Consider the following 17,668-nt stretch of genomic DNA (forward strand, 5'->3'; position numbering starts at 1 on the left):
ATAGGTGTGAAGGAAGATTGGTACGTTTGACAGGTCATGAGGATGATGCTGAGCTGGAAGATAGGAACTGGGGTAAGGTGGGGGGAGGGGAAATGTGGAAATGAGTGTAGTCCACATTGATGCCCTGGGGTTGAAGTGTTCCGAGGCGGAAGATGAGGCGTTATTCCTCCAGGCGTCGGGTGGTGAGGAAGTGGTGGTGGAGGAGTCCCAGGACTTGCATGTCCTCGGCAGAGTGGGAGGGGGAGTTGAAATGTTGGGCCACAGAGCGGTGTGGTTCATTGGTGTGGGTGTCCCGGAGATGTTCCCTAAAGCGCTTTTTCAAGAAGGCGTCCGGTCTCCCCAGTGTAGAGGAGACCGCATCGGGAGCAACGGATACAGTAATGACATTGGTGGATGTGCAGGTAAAACTTTGATGGATGTGGAAGATTGCTTTGGGGCCTTGGATGGAGGTGAGGGGGCTAGTGTGGGCTCAGGTTTTGCAATTCCTGCGGTGGCAGGGGAAGGTGCCAGAAGGGGAGGGTGGGTTGTTGGGGAGCATGGACCTGACCAGGTAGTCACGGAGGGAATCGTCTTTGTGGAAAGCGGAAAGGGGTGGGGAGGGAAATATGTCCCTGGTGGTGGGGTCCGTTTGGAAGTGGCAGAAATGTCGGCGAATGATAGGGTGGAAGGGTTGGTAGGGTGGAAGGTGAGCACCAGGGGGGTTCTGTCCTTGTTATGGTTGGAGGGGTGTGGTTTGAGGGAGGAGGTGCGAGATGTGGATGAGATGCGTTGGAAGGCATCTTCAACCACGTAGGAAGGGAAATTATGGTCTTTAAAGAAGGAGGCCATCTGGTGTGTTCTATGGTAGAACTGGTCCTCCTGGGAGCAGATGCGGTGGAGGCAGAAGAATTGAGAATATCAGATAGCACTTTTGCAGGAGGTAGGATGGGAAGAGATGTAATCCAGGTAGCTGTGGGAGTTGGTGGGTTTGTAAAAAAATGTCAGTGTTAAGTGAGTCATCATTGATGGAGATGGAGAGGTCCAAGAAGGGGAGGGAGGTATCAGAGATGGTCCAGGTGAATTTAAGGTCAGGGTGGAATGTGTTGGTGAAGTTGATAAATTGCTCAACCTCCTCACGGGAGCACGAGGTGGCACTGATGCAGTCATCAATGTAGCAGAGGAAGAGGTGGGGAGTGGTGCCAGAGTAACTACGGAAGATGGACTGTTCTATGTAGCCAACAAAGAGACAGGCATAGCTGGGGTCTATATGGGTGCCTATGGCTACCCCTTTGGTCTGGAGGAAGTGGGAGGATTCGAAGGAGAAATTGTTAAGGGTGAGGACCAGTTCAGCCAAACGAATGAGAGTGTCAGTGGAAGAGTACTGCTGGGGACGTCGGGAGAGAAAGAAACGGAGTGCTTGGAGGCCCTGGTCATTGTGGATGGAGGTGTAGAGGGATTGGATGTGCATGGTGAAGATGAGGCGTTGGGGGCTGAGGAAACGGAAGTGTTAGAGGAGGTGGAGGGCGTGGGTGGTGTCTCGAATGTGTGTGGGGTGTTCCTGGATTAGGGGGGATAGGACAGTATTCAGGTAGGTGGAGATGAGTTCGGTCGGGCAGGAGCAGGCTGAGACAATGGGTTGGCCGTAGTGGTCAGGCTTGTGGATCTTGGGAAGGAGGTAGAATCAGGCAGTGCGGGGTTCCCGGACTGTGAGGTTGGAAGCTGTGGGTGGGAGATCTCCTGAGGTGATGAGGTTGTGTATGGTCTGGGAGATAATGGTTTGGTGATGGGGGGGTGGGGTCATGGTCGAGGGGGCGGTTGGAGGAGATGTCTTTGAGTTGGCTTCTGGCTTCAGCGGTGTAGAGGTCAGTGCACCAGACTACCACTGCACCCCCTTTATCCACTGGTTTGATGGTGAGGTTGGGATTGGAGCAGAGGGAGTGGAGGGCTGCGCGTTGTGAGGTAAGAGAACTAGTATTATGGGTCACTGAAGGAATCAAGAGAGGAAAAAGCTGGGGCCTTAACAGATATCTTTGCAGCATGGTCCTGGAGGACTGGAGAATTGCTGATGTTCTCCCGGTTTTTAAGAAGGGTAGCAAAGATTATCCAGGTAATTATAGACCAGTGAGCTTGACATCAGTAGTAGGGAAGCTGCTGGAGAAGATACTGAGGTATAAGATTTATTTACATTTGGAAGAAACTGGGCTTATCAGTGATAGCAAGGTTTTGTGCTGGGAAGGCCATGTCTTACAAACTTAATAGAATTCTTTGAGGAAATGACAAAGTTGATTGATGAGAGGAGGGTTGTAGATGTCATACACGTGGACTTCAGTAAGGCATTTGATTAAGTTCCCCATGGTAGGCTGATGGAGGAAATGAAATCGCATGGGGGTGTACTAGCTAGATGGATAAAGAACTGGCTGAGCAACAGGAGACAGAGAGCAATAGTGGAAGGGAGTTTCTGAAAATGGCAACTTTGACCAGTGGTGTTCTACAGGGATCCATGCTGGGACCACGGTTGCTTGTGATATGCAGGATGAAGGTATAGGTGGTCTGATTAGCAAGTTTGCAAATGACACTAAGATCAGTAGAGTAGCAGATAGTGAATGGGACTGTCAGAGAATGCAGCAGAATATAAATAGATTGGAGAGTTGGGAAGAGAAATGGCAGATGGAGTTCAATACGGGCAAATGCAAGGTGATGTATTTTAGAAGATCGAATTCAAGAGCGAACTATGTAATAAATGGAAAAGTTCTGGGGAAAACGGATGTACAGATAGTTCTGGGTGTTCAGATCCATTGTACCCTGAAGATGGCAACACAGGTCGATAGAGTGGTCAAGGAAGCATATGGCATTCTTTCCGTCATCAGACGGGTATTGAGTACAAGAGTTGGCAGGTCCTGTTACAGTTGTATAGGGCTTTGGTTGGGCACATTTGGAATACTGCATATAGTTCTGGTCGCCACATTACCAAAAGGATGTGGATGCTTTCAAGAGGGTGCAGATGAGGTTCACCTGGATGTTGCCTGCTGTGGAGGGTGCTAGCTATGAAGAGAGGTTGAGTAAATTAGGATTATTTTCATTAGAAAGACAGAAGTTGAGATGGGGGACGCGGTCTGATTGAAGTCTACAAAATCATGAGAGGAATTGACAGAGTAGATAGCAAGAAGCTTTTTCCCAGAGTGGAAGACTCAACTACTAGGGGCCATGAGTTCAAGGGGAGAGGGGAAAAGTTTAAGGAAGATATGCGTGGAAAGTTCTTTACACAGAGGGTGGTGGGAGCCTGGAATGTGTTGCAAGCGGAGGTGATGGAGGCAGGCATGAAAGCATCAGTTAAGATACATGAAATGGCAAGGTGCAGAGGAATACAGATCCTTGGAAATAGGTGACAGGTTTAGATAGAGGATTTGGATTGGCGCAGGCTTGGAGGGCCAAAGGGCCTGTTCCTGTGCTCTAATTTTCTTTGTTCTTTATTCTTAATTTGCACCTACAATTACTATTGTATGGGATATATGGCAGAGGAATAGGGTATTCAGCCTAACCAATCATAAGGTGTTTATACTTCACTCAATTAAATTATCTCACAATTTTCCCCCTTTTAAATCTATCATATACCCTCTTGCTCATGGATGTTTAGGTTCCCTTCAAACTTATTCTTTCCACCCTGAATCAAAGAGAGTTACTTGACTCATTGCTCTTAGCAACAGGACGAGGAGGCATGTATAAATCTGTCAGATCGAGCAGAAACTAAGTTAGGGACCAGAAAATTGCAGATGCTGGAATCCAAGATAGACAAGCAGGAGGCTGGAAGGACACAGCAAGTTAGGCAGCATCAAGAGATGGAGAAGTCAACGTTTTGGGTGTAACCCTTCTTCAGGACAAGGGGTGGGTGTAAGGGGAGCTGCAGATAAAGGTGGGGACAGGGGGAGGGTTTGGGTAGGGAAAGGGGTGAGATGGGGAGGTAGGATTAGGTGAACACAGGTAGAGTGTATGGCCTGGTTGGTCGATGGGAGGAATGAATCTGGTTGGTAGCTAGAAGGAAGGGTCAGTCAGAGGAATGGAAGGGAGGAGGAGGGGCTATCCACTCTATCAGAACTTTATCATTTTAAAAGCCTCTTGTAAGCAACTTCTTGGCCTTCTTTTCTCAAGAAAGCAAGTCAGCTTATCAATCCTTAATTGGTATGTTGACCCAGAGAAAGTGAGGGATGCAGATGCCAGAGATCAGAGTCGAGAGTGTGATGTGGGAAAGACATAGCAGGTCAAGCAGCATCCGCAGAGCAGGAGAATTGACGTTTCAGGCATAAGCCCTTCATCAGGAATGAGGCTTGTGGGCTAGGGGGCTGAGAGATAAATGGGAGGTGGGTGTGGCTGGGGGAAGGTAGCTGAGAATACTTTAGGTAGGTGAAGGTGGGGATGAAGGTGATAGGTCAGAGAGGACGGTGTAGCGGATGGATGGGAAAGACAGATAGATAGATCACGAGGGTGGTGCTGAGTTGGAGGCTTGGGACTGGGATAAGGTGGGGGAGGAGAAATGAGGAAACTGGTCAAATCCACATTAATCGCACATGGTTGCACGGTCCCAAGGCGGAAGATGAGGCGTTCTTCCTCCAGGCGTTAGGTGGTTAGGGTTTGGTGATGGAGGAGACCCAGGATCTGCATGTCCTTGGTGGAGTGGGAGGGGGAGTTGAAGTGTTCAGCCACAGGGCAATGGCATTGGTTGGTGCGGGTGTCCCAGAGGTGTTCTCTGAAATGATCTGCAAGTTGGCGTCCTGTCTCCCCGATGTAGAGGAGACCACATTGGGTGCAACCAGTACAGGGTGGCACGGTGGCTCAGTGGTTAGCACTGCAGCCTTACAGCTCCAGGACCCAGGTTCAATTCCAGCCTGGGGTGACTGTCTGTGTGGAATTTGCACATTCTCCCGTGTCTGCGTGGGTTTCCTCCAGATGCTCAGGTTTCCACCCACAATCCAAAGATGTGCAGGTCAGGGTGAATTAGCCATGCTAAGTTGTCTATAGTGTTAGGCGCATTAGAGTCAGAGGGAAACGGGTCTGGGTGGGTTACTCTTTGGAGGGTCGGTGTGGGCTTGTTGAGCTGAAGAGCCTGTTTCCACACTGTAGGGTATCTATTAAAAATTAAAACATTGAAATATGCTTTGTGGAGGTACAGGTAAATTTCTGTTGGATGTGAAAGGATCCTTTGGGGCCTTGGATGGAGGTGAGGGGCAAGGTGTGGCTGCACGTTTTGCAATTCTTGCAGTGGCAGGGGAAGGTGGTGTGAGTGGGCTGAGGGTTGGTGGGGAGTGTAGATCTGACAAGGGAGTCACGAATGGAATGATCTTGCTGGAATGCTGATAGAGGCGGGAAGGGAAATATATTCCGAATGGTGTGTTTTGTTTGTAGGTGGTGGAAGTGGTGGAGGATGATGTGATGTATACGGAGGTTGGTGGGGTGGAAGATGAGGACCGGGGGTTTTCTGTCCTTGTTGCATTGGGAAGGGTGGTCGACTAATCCACCACAACAAAGGCCTCCAAGCCCTCCGTTTCTTCCTCTTACGCTGTCCCAACCAGTACCCTTTCACTGATCCCTCATCCGCCTGGCTGAACTTAACAACTTCTCCCTCCAATCCTCCCACTTCCTCCAAACCAAAGGGGTAGCCATGGGCACCCGCACAGGTTCCAGCTATGCCTGCATCCTGTTGGGTACATGGAACAGTCTATCTTCCGCACCATCCCCCACCTTTTCTTCCGCTACATTGGTTACTGTATTGGTGCCACCTCATGCTCCCACGAGGAGGTTGAACAGTTCATCAACTTCACTAACACCCATCACCCCAACCTCAAATTCACCTGGACCATCTCGGATACCTCCCCCTCCCCTTCCTAGACCTCTCCGTCTCCATCTCTGGCGACCGACTAAACATAGACATCTATTACAAATCCACGGACTCCCACAGCTTCCTAGACTACACCTCTTCCCTCCCTGCCTCCTGTAAAAACGCCATCCCTTATTTCCAATTCCTCCGCCTCCACATCTGTTCCCAGGATGACCAGTTCCACCACAGAAAATCCCAGATGGCCTCCTTCTTCAAAGACTGCAAATTCCCCTCCCACGTGGTCAACAATGCCATCCAGTGCATCTCCTCCATTTCCCACTCCTCCGCCCTTGAACCCCACCCCTCCAATCACAACAAGGACAGAACGCCTCTGATCCTCACCTTCCGTCCCACTGACCTCCATTCCCTCTGCGACTCCCTTGTCAGATTCACACCCCACCACCAACCCTCACCCTAGTCCCAGCACCTTCCCCTGCCACCGCAGGAAATGCATAATCTGCGCCCACACCTCCCCCCTCACCTCTGTCCAAGGCCTCAAAGGATCCTTCCACATGCAACAGAAATGTACCTGTACCTTCAGAAAGGTCATCTACTGTATCCATTGCACCTGATGTGGTCTCCTCTACATCGGGGAGATAGGACGCCAATTTGCAGATTGTTTCAGAGAACATTTATGGACACCCGCACCAACCAACCCAACTGTCCCGTGGCAAAACACTTCAACTCCCCTTCCCACTCCACCAAGCACATACAGGTCTTGAGTGAAGTGGGAGATGGCACAGGGCATGGTGACACTAGGCACACGGGCATGCAAATGACTGCTGAGCCATAAGTTGGCCACTTGACACACAAGATGGCCGCCAGACCACAATATGGAGAGGGACAGCAGAGCAAATACAGATACTGCCAGGGGCCACCAGAATGTCAGCACAATGCACTCACAACCTAGTTAATTAGTTTAAGGCGGGTGAGGGAGACAATACACATGAGTAGTGTATACTGCCAGCCGAAGTGTCTGGGACCAGCCAACACTTTGGATAGAAATGCTACCAGCTTGATACGGACTCAATACAGAGTGATAATAGCCAGGCCTTCAGTAATCGTCCTTCTCAGGATGAGCAATTAGCAACTGTTATTACAGTAATGGACTTCTGCGCAGACTTTGAAACTGACAATGTCTGCGCTGAAACTGCAAATGACCATGCTGAAATTAACAACGGCTGCGCTGGAACTGACAATGACTACATCAAAACTATCAATGTTTGCAATAAACAAACAATATTACAAAGACAATAACGTCATCACTGACCTATTACATTATAAAATGTATAAAAGTATCTTGACATGTGCTCAAGGTTGAGAGAGGACTCGCAGCTGGCCACTGTGCTGTGTCTCTCTATCCCGGAGCTCCTGCATTTCCTTGTACAATAAACTCTGTTGTTGAACCGTGACGCTCACTCCAAGGCTGGTGATTTTCCCCACAACATGGGCCTCCTCCAACGCCAAACCCTTACCACCTGACACCTAAAGCAAGAACGCCTCATCTTCTGTCTTGGGACCCTGTAACCACATGGGATTAATGTGGATTTCACCTCATTTCCCCTCCCTCCACCTTATCCCAGTCCCAAGCCTCCAACTCAGGACCACCCTCTTAATCTGTCTATCATCTTTCCCATCTATCCAGTCCACCCTCCACTCCGACCTATCACCTTCTCCCCCACCATCATCTGCCTAAAGCATTCTCAACTACCTTCCCCCCAGCCCACCCCCTCCCATTTATCTCTCACCCCCTCCCCCGGCCCAAAAGCCTCATTCGTGATGAAAGGCTTCTGCCCGAAATGTTGATTCCCCTACTCCTTGGATTCTAACTGACCTGCTATGCTTTTCCAGCACTACACTCTTGACTCTGATACGTTGACCCACCAATATGTACAGATTTATTTTAAGACTGCACTTGTTGCCACCATGACTGCAGAAGTTGCAGTCATTGTAATTGGAATTGCAGTACTTGCACACATGGCTCACCATAGTGCAGAGAACTTCATGTTGAAATTAGGCTCAGTTGTGAAAAAACAGCATCCTAAATTCAGTATACATCTGTAAAACACCACTCAAAAACTCATGAATGAAAGCAGATAAATATTAACAACAATTCACTCCCTCATTTCAATATCTCTAAAGTGATAATACATTTCATTTTTACAGGTTTGTATTGCTAATATATCCCTAATCTTTATACTTGCAGAGTTTATTTATCATGCCCCAGGCAGTAAACTATCCCAGTTCAGAGTATTGTTGCAATAAAATGTTAACGTGTTATTTCTTGGTTTGCACCTGATACCAGCCGTCAAGTAAAGTGGGGGAGGAAGTGAAGGAAGGTGGTGAGTAAGCCAGCAAGGGGGTTGGCATGCAGGGCAGTGAGCAGGGGTCAGCATGACTGGGATGGGCAGCAAGGCAAGTGGCAAGTGGAGAAAATTCAATGGCCAATGAGAGCGTAAGATGATGTTAACTGCATTGTGCATGTGCCAACAGTGGAATGTGTGCTGATTTCCTTTTTCAATGTGGTAGCAGAAGATATATTTTAACACCTTAATAGCACACTTGTATAATTACCGTAGGAAATATTTACCCATTTTCAGTTTGTCAAACAAGATTCACAGCATCTGGTACACTATGGCTCAGGGCAATACTTCTCTTGCTATCCTCTGCTCTCCATCAGTTATTTATGATCTGGGCAGTGGGTGCCATCTTCAGGGTTTCGTGTGACAGAGGTGATGAAAGTGCTGAGGCCTTCTGGCAGACATGCCTCTGATATTCAAAGCAAACTATTTCTGATGCTGCAAGCCAGGAATAACTATCACACTGTAGTGTTCAAATCTCTACATGATGACATTGCCCAGAAGAAAAGACAGCTTGCTTCCTGCTTTATGGACAAGGACTTGAAGGGCTTGGTGGACAGGATAGTGGAGAGGAAGGCACCTCTTTTCCCACCTGACCAAAACGGGCGTTTACGCCACCAGACACATCCAACCTGGACACAAATTGCAGCCCAGATCAGTCTGAGTTCTGAGTGAAGCATGACCATTAGACATAAGGCACAAGAACAGAAATTAGGCTGTTCAGCTCATCAAGTCTGCTCCGCCATTCAATCATGGCTGAAACGTTTCTCAACCCCATTCTCCCACTTTCTCCCTGTAACTCTTGATCCCCTTGATACACAAGAACCTACCTATCTCAGTCTTAAATATACTCAATGGCCTGTCCTCCACAGCCTCCTGTGGCACTGAATTCCATAAATACACCAATCCCTGGCTGACAAAGTTTCTCCTTATCTCTGTTCTAGAAGGTCTTCCCTTTACTCTAAGGCTGTGCCCTCAGGTCCTAGTTTCTCCTACCAATGGAAACATCTTTCCAACATCTACTCTGTCCAGGCCATTCATTATTCTGTATGTTTCAATTAGATTCCCCTCTCATCTTCTCAACTCTATTGAGTAGAGACCCAGAGCCCTCAAATAAACCTCATATGTTAAGCTTTTCATTCCTGGAACCATTCTCGTGAACATCCTCTGAACATGCTCTAAGGCCAGGGCATCCTTTCTGAGATATGGGGCCCAAAACTGTGCACAATACTCCAAATGTGGTCTGAACAGAGCCTTATAAAGCCTCAGATGTATATCCCTGCTTTTATATTCAAATCCTCTCAAAATAAATGCCATCATTCCATTTGCCTTCCTAACTATTGACTCAACCTGCAAGTTTACAAGAATTCCCAAGTCTCTTTGCATTTCAGACTTCTGAATTTTCTTCTATTCTTCATAGAAAATAGCCCATGCCTCTATTCTTCCTACCAAAGTGCATGACCTCACACTTTCCCACATTGTAACCCAGCTGCTACTTCTTTGCTCACTCTCCTAACCTGTCCAAATCCTTCTGCAGCCTCCTGCCTCCTCAATGCTACTGCCCCTCTACCTATCTTTGTATCATCTGCAAACTTAGCCAGAGTGTCCTCAGTTCCTACATCTAGATCATTAATCTAGAAAATGAAAAGTTGTGGTCCCAACACTGAGCCTTGTGGAACATCACTTGTCACTTGCTGCCATCCTGAGAAGATCTCTTTCATCCACACTCTCGGCTTTCTGCCAGATAGCCAAGCTTCTATCCATGCTACCACCTTGCCTCTAACACCATGGGCCCTTATCTTACACAGTAGCCTCCTGTGCGGCACTTGTCAAAAGCCTTCTTGAAGTCCAGGTAGTTAACATCCATTGGCTCTCCTTGGTCTAATCTGCTCACTACTTCCTCAAAGAATTTGAGATGATTTGTCAAGCATGACCTACCCTTAATGAAGCCATGCTGACTTTGCTCTATTTTACCAGACACTGCCAAGTATTCAGAAATCTCATCCTTCACAATGGATCCCAGGATTTTACCCACAACTGAGGTTATACTAATTAGTCTGTAATTTTCTATCTTTTGCCTTACTCCTTTTTTAAATAGGCATGTCTCGTTAGCAATTTTCCAGTCATCTGGGACCCTTCCTGATTCTAACAATTCCTGAAGGATCACCACTAATACCTCCATTATCTTTTCAACTATCTCCCTTAGAACTCTGGGGTGGAGTACATTGGTCCAGGTGATTTATCCATCTTCAAACCCTTCAGTTTTTCTGACTCCCAGCAGAGCAAGAATAATGACAATGATTTTCTGCGCTCCACAAGAAGAAGTATCATCATCTTGTCTCTGTGCTTTCTCATACTCAAAGGGCTACCAGTCAGTTTACTTCTGTCACTGCAAACTAATTTCACAAAGGCTCATAGACTACAACTCTCACTGATTTCTGCATCATGTGCATTGAAAGCTGTCACCACCTCATCCTCCTGAACTTCTAACCCTTCCTGCACATCTTACTCACTCACTGGGGACTCCTCATCAGACCTCCTGCTCATGCATTATCATTAACTGATCATCTATCAACTTCAATCACACTCAATTCCTACTTCAGTCTCATTTCAGGAAATAATTACAGTCTGGCTGACAAATTCAAGGTTGGCGGGGGTGGGGTAGACATCAGGTTCCTCATTTCTTATGAGGACAACATTTTGGGTTTGGTCAGAGAAGAGCTCATGTGAAGACCTCATAAGTCAACCAACCCACCAAGCGTCATTGTGCTGTCGTGGTAATGAACTAATTTTTTTTTAACAAAGGGGCTACACCAAAATAGGTGGTATAGTGGACAGTGAAGATAATTATCTCAGAGTACAATGGGACCTTGATCAGTTGCGCCAATGGACTGAGGAGTAGCAGATGCAGTTTGGTTTAGATAAATGTGAGGTGTTGCAATTTGGTAAAGCAAATCACGACATGACTTATATAGTTAATAATAGAGTCCTGGGGAGTGTTGTCAAACAAAGAGACCTAGGAATGCACGTGGATAGTTCCTTGAAAGTGGAGTCTTAGGTAGACAGAGTGGTTAAGAAGGTGTTTGGTACAATTTCCTTTAATGGTCAGAACATTGAGTATAGGAGTTGGGACATTGTGTTGTGGCTGTACAGGCCATTGGTGAGGCCACTTTTAGAATACTATATACAATTCTCATTGTTCTTCTATCGGAAAGATGTTGTCAAATTCGAGACGGTACAGAAAGATTTACAAATTTGTTGCTGGGACTGGAGGGTCTGAATTATAGTGAGAGGCTGAATAGGCTGGGGCATTTTTCCCTGGAGTGCCAGATAGATAGGATGAATAGCCAAGATCTTTTCCCCAGGTTAGGGGAGTCCAATACTAAAGCACATGGAATTAAGATGAGAGGGGCAAGATTTAAAAAGGACATGTCTTGAAATGGTTAAAGGTGGATAAATCCCCAGGACCTGATCAGGTGTACCCGAGAACTCTGTGGGAAGCTAGAGAAGTGATTGCTGGGCCTCTTGCTGAGATATTTGTATCATCAATAGTCATAGGTGAGGTGCCGGAAGACTGGAGGTTGGCAAACGTGGTGCCACTGTTTAAGAAGGGCGGTAAAGACAAGCCAGGGAACTATAGACCGGTGAGCCTGACCTCGGTGGTAGGCAAGTTGTTGGAGGGAATCCTGGGGGACAGGATGTACACGTATTTGGAAAGGCAAGGACTGATTCGGGATAGGCAACATGGCTTTGTGCATGGGAAATCATTTCTCACAAACTTGATTGAGTTTTTTGAAGAAGTAACAAAGAAGATTGATGAGGGCAGAGCAGTAGATGTGATCTATATGGACTTTAGTAAGGCATTCAACGAGGTTCCCCATGGGAGACTGATTAGCAAGGTTAGATCTCATGGAATACAGGGAGATATAGCTATTTGGATACAGAACTGGCTCAAAGGTAGAAGACAGAGGGTGGTGGTGAAGGGTTTTTTTTCAGACTGGAGGTCTGTGACCAGTGGAGTGCCACAAGGATCGGTGCTGGGTCCTCTACTTTTTGTCATTTACATAAATGATTTGGATGCGAGCATAAGAGGTATACTTAGTAAGTTTGCAGATGACACCAAAATTGGAGGTGTAGTGGACAGCGAAGAGGGTACCTCAGATTACAACAGGATCTGGACCAGATGGGCCAATGGGCTGAGAAGTGGCAGATGGAGTTTAATTCAGATAAATGCAAGGTGCTGCATTTTGGGAAAGCAAATCTTAGCAGGCTTTATACACTTAATGTTAAGGTCCTCGGGAGTGTTGCTGAACAAAGAGACCTTGGAATGCAGGTTCATAGCTCTTTGAAAGTGGAGTCGTAGGTAGATAGGATAATGAAGAAGGCGTTTGGTATGCTTTCCTTTATTGGTCAGAGTATTGAGTACAGGAGTTGGGAGGTCATGTTGCAGCTGTACAGGACATTGGTTAGGCCACTGTTGGAATATTGCGTGCAATTCTGGTCTCCTTCCTATCGGAAAGATGCTGTGAAACCTGAAAGGGTTCAGAAAAGATTTATAAGGATGTTGCCAGGGTTGGAGGATCTGAGCTACAAGGATAGGCTGAACAGGCTGGGGCTGTTTTACCTGGAGCGTCGGAGGCTGAGGGGTGACCTTATAGAGGTTTACAAAATTATGTGGGGCATGAACAGGGTAAATAGGCAAAGTCTTTTCTCTGGGGTCGGGGAGTCCAGAACTAGAGGACATAGGTTTAGGGTGAGAGGGGAACGATATAAAAGAGACCGAAGGGACAACATTTTCATGCAGAGGGTGGTACATGTATGGAATGAGCCGCCAGAGGATGTGGTGGAGGCTGGTAAAATTGCAACATTTAAGAGGCATTTGGATGGGTATATGAATAGGAAGGATTTGGAGGAAAATGGGCCAGGTGCTGGCAGGTGGGACTAGATTGGGTTGGGATATCTGGTCGGCATAGATCGGTTGGACTGAAGGGTCTGTTTCCATGCTGTACATCTCTATGACTCTATGACCTGAGGATTAACTTTTTCACACTGAGGGTGGCATGTAAGTAGAATGAGCTGCTAGAGGAAGTGGTGAAGACTGGTACAATTACAACATTTAAAAGGCATCTAGATGGGTATATGAATATAAAGGGTTTTGAGGGATATGGGCCAAATGCTGGCAAATAGGATTAGGTCAGATTGGGATGTCTGGTCAGTGATTTGTTTCTGTGCTGTATGACTCTATGACTCTAAGACTCCATAACAGGACTAAGGTGAAACTTTACAAGCTACATGGTGTAGGGCACATTTCATCAGGAATTAACCTTTAAAACCCAAAGTGTCCATGTTTGCAGAAATGACTGCTGAGGAACTTTGTACCCTCTAAGATTTGTGTCAACTTTGAGATCAAATAGAGTAGAAACAGATTCCTATAGACAGGATAAGAGAAAGATCTAGAATGGAAGATTGCTGTTTATTATACAAGAATGAAATGTAAACATTATGTGCATAAAGGTTTAAGTTTTTTTTGTATGTATTGGGCTAGGTGTTGAAGATAGCACAATCAGCAAGATGTCAGGACAAGATTGGACAGATGTGAGACAGCATATTAGACAGAATTCTATTTAGCCAGGCTAAGAGTGAGATTGTTTGAATAAACACAAAATTGACCTACACACCTCCTCCTCTAGAATTTGTAAGGAGATTAACTGCAATGGTGCTGTGCTGCACTGCTCTCCAAATGCTACCACTGCGAACTGATTCTTAATCTGCTTAAGCCTTTGGACCATAAGACCCACAGAGTTATTCTTGGACAACAAATTTCCACTCTTGTTTCATGCAGGCCTTAGCAACCTCCAGCAAACCTCTGACTACCACCAGAGGCCGGCAATTCCTTCTCTACCTCTAACTCTGAAGAGGAAGTCAATTGACCCCTTAAAGGATGTATCAGCACAATTTTTACTTGAACCCGCTTCCTGCTCAGAGACTTTCACCTCGGTGAGTATGCTTTCTACAGTAGACTCACGAGCACAATCTGGACAGTACCTACCTGACACGTCTCTGCATCTAATCAAGGACAAAATGTGCACTAAGTCTCTGGCACCCAGAGGACCGCTGGAGACCCAGCAGCTGTTCAGCTCCACGCAGAAAATGAACCCCTGCTTTGGTCATTAAATACTTTGTCAAAATGCACCAAGCCTATACATCCCTGAACACGATGGCCAATTCACCTAACTTGCACATCTTTGGATTGTGGGAAGAAACCAGACCACCCAGAGGAAACCCATGCAGACACAGAGAGAATGTGCAAACTCCACATAGACAGTCACCCGAGGCTGGAATCAAACCTGGATTCCTAGCGCTGTGAGGCAGGAGTGCTACCTGCTGAGCCACTGTGCTGCCCAATGATTGAGTCTTTGTATTTTACTTCCTTTAGATCCATGGTAGTGATACAGACACTGTTTCTGTTCTGACTAATACAGCTGTCACCATTCCTGACTTGTAAAGATCCCAGCAGTTAGCTTTCTACCCCCTTCTTTTGCCAACTCAATAGCCTTCTTGTTGTTTTCCCACCTGATATCCATCTTAGAATGTGCCTTTACCTGTGGATGAAATATTGTGGCTTAGTCTCTACCTTCAATATAGCTTTCACCATGGGTGTGAAGACCAAAGGCTTTCCTTCTACTAAGGTAAAGCCTTTCCTGGCCCAACTCATCACATACCCTGCACAGGAGTTCCAAGTGAACAATCAATTTGAACAACTCGTGAACAGCATTGGAACTCTTGAAGATAGGTGACCAAATATGTTACTGCTTCCAGTTTGGCCTGCTGAGTACTCCTGGGCTAGAGGGCATTATTGAAGCCAACCCTAACTACCTCAGCAGGGTTGTAGATCTCACAAGCCGTCTTCTTTCTCCTTCTACCACAGAGCTGCACCCATCCACATACATCTTCCTTCCTTCGGGTGTGTACTGGCATGCATACCCCCTTCAGCATCCCAAAAGCTTTACACGATGCAAATGTCTCATAGGTTACATTCCTTGCCAACGTTGGCTGTGCTAATGGTTTCAATTTTACATCAAAGCCATTTATAATTGGATCATCCTTTACGTTCTCTCTAATAATATCTTGGTCAAGGTATGGTGGGCAGTTAAGATAATGTTTTCAGTACCTCTTTATTGCCCAGAAGGTGGGCTCACAGGTTGAGTCCGTTTTTTTCCATGATCCGTCCATTTTCAGACTGACCATACTGGCGGGCTTATGCTAGTGGTAATGGGATGTCGTATTTTCTTCCATTCCAAGAAAGCTTCTGCTGCATCTTGATCTCATCTGGTACTTTTGAAAATCAATGCCCACGCTGCATCCGCCTCTAAACATGTTTGTGATATGCAAAAACTGTTGCATTTTTCTGCACTTAACTCTGATATGTCGCAAGCACCTTCATCAGCAGTTCCTGCAAGTTATATGATTTCATGCTATACGATCTCCCATTGGTGACTGAGCAAGCCAGTCACTGACCACATCAACAGCCATATGGTGGGCAGCCATCCATCTGCTCTCAAGCCTCCTTTAGTAAAACCTCATTTGGCTAATATGCATTAGGTCTCAAGGGGCTGCCCCCTTAGACTCCATGGTTTAGTTTGGACTCCCTTTGCCAAGTCATCTCTGAACCCTTACATTTGGAAGGTAATGCCGGCAAAAAGCAATTGTGAATCAAGTACTTCAGTACATTCATACCTGTAAATGAAGCAGTTGGCCACAAGGTGGCATGAGTGATACTTTATTGTAAATATCCTTTCACCTTTGTAAATATATATTCATACAACATAGAACATTACAGCGCTGTATTGTCCTAGTATAATTTTCTACAATAGGTTAAATTACAGCCACAAGAGATGAGCTGGCATTTCAGACTCAAATGTCTCAAAGAAATTACTATCCCCAAACATTATTCTTAATATTTGTCCTTTCTTGTTTTTAGTAGTTTCATCAGAAGTAGTCCCCTTTTCCTAATTAGACACACAATTTTGTAATGGAGTGAGAGCACATACAAAGAAATTCATGGTCTTTTTTCCTTTCAAAGGGAGAACCTCTTAACCTGTCTCTCTCCATCTTCTTTATTTGTATTCCTCTTCAAGAGTGTGTGTTTCTCTTTTTTCGTCTATTTATAACTTTCTCTACCTTCTCTCAATTCCAGATTTCACTCTCTCCTCAGCCCCATCAATCCTGACTGCTCTGCCATTCCTTCAAAGTTCCCAATTTATCGTGTCACTCCTTTCCTATCAATCCCTATACGACGCGTTGTTTTACTTTTTTAGCCAGCTTTCAGAGTGAACAGAACCCCTGAATCTCCTGTTTATTTTTTTAACCCCCATACTACCGCCTAACTGCAGTAGGGCTTATTTTTTCCCCAGCACCCATGGTGTGTGTATGTGCAGGTGTGAGACACAGTGAGAGACACAAGGTGCACGAATCTTTATTCAGTTCCCACCACCAAGAAGAAAGGAAACACCCGAGTGGCCTGTGACAAGCACTGCCCTTCACATCAAAGGGCAATGCTGTGTGATCAAACAGTGAAGGGGAGGGCAGGGATTAAATCAAAATAGAGTTGGACGGGAAATAATGCACTCCACTCCCTGTGGCGCCCACCTCTCCCTGAACAACTCCAGGGTGTTGGTGGACACCGCGTGCTCCTTCTCCAAGGACACCCGGGCTCTAACATAACCGCGGAAGAGGGGCAGGCAGTCGGCCCTAACGACCCCCTCCACGGCCCGCTGCCTCGACCTGTTTATGGCCAGTTTGGCCATGCCCAGGAGCAGACCCACAAGGAGGTCTTCAGACCTGCCCTCCCTCCTCCGTACCGGGTGCCTGAAGATCGGAGCGTGGGACTGAAGTGCAACCAAAAGCAGAGGAGGAGGTTTTTAAGAAAATCAAAAGGGAGTGCAAGCGCCCACACCCAATATATACATGGTCCATGGACTCCACAGCACCACAGAACAAGCAGTTGGGCTGGGAGTCCGTGAACCACCGCAATCTGCGGTTGCAGGGGACCGCTGCGTGCAGCACCCTCCACCCCAGTTCCCTGAGAGAAAGGGGGAGGACTCCCGCGTAGAGATCCCTCCACTGGGGAGATGCATTGTTTTATCCTGCATTTCGGTTTACACTGGATTATTCACATTATATAAATTATAATGGTGTCACTTAGCCATAAAGTGAACCACAAGACGTGATAAGTGCCACAATTATGCTTCATTTTTATTTTGTGTTTTACTGGCCTTTGTCCTATATTTTTCTCCCTGGAACTGAATCAATGAGTTTCCTTCTCGTTTTTTATCCTTTTGCTTAAGTCTATCTATATCACTTCCAGGTTATAGTCCAACAGGTTTAATTGGAAGCACACTAGCTTTCGGAGCGACGCTCCTTCATCAGGTGATTGTGGAGGGCTCGATCGTAACACAGA

Source organism: Chiloscyllium plagiosum, unplaced genomic scaffold, assembly GCF_037043375.1.
Source record: "Chiloscyllium plagiosum isolate Xiang-an unplaced genomic scaffold, Cpla_swu_hap1 HiC_scaffold_13, whole genome shotgun sequence".
NCBI classification, from domain to species: domain Eukaryota; kingdom Metazoa; phylum Chordata; class Chondrichthyes; order Orectolobiformes; family Hemiscylliidae; genus Chiloscyllium; species Chiloscyllium plagiosum.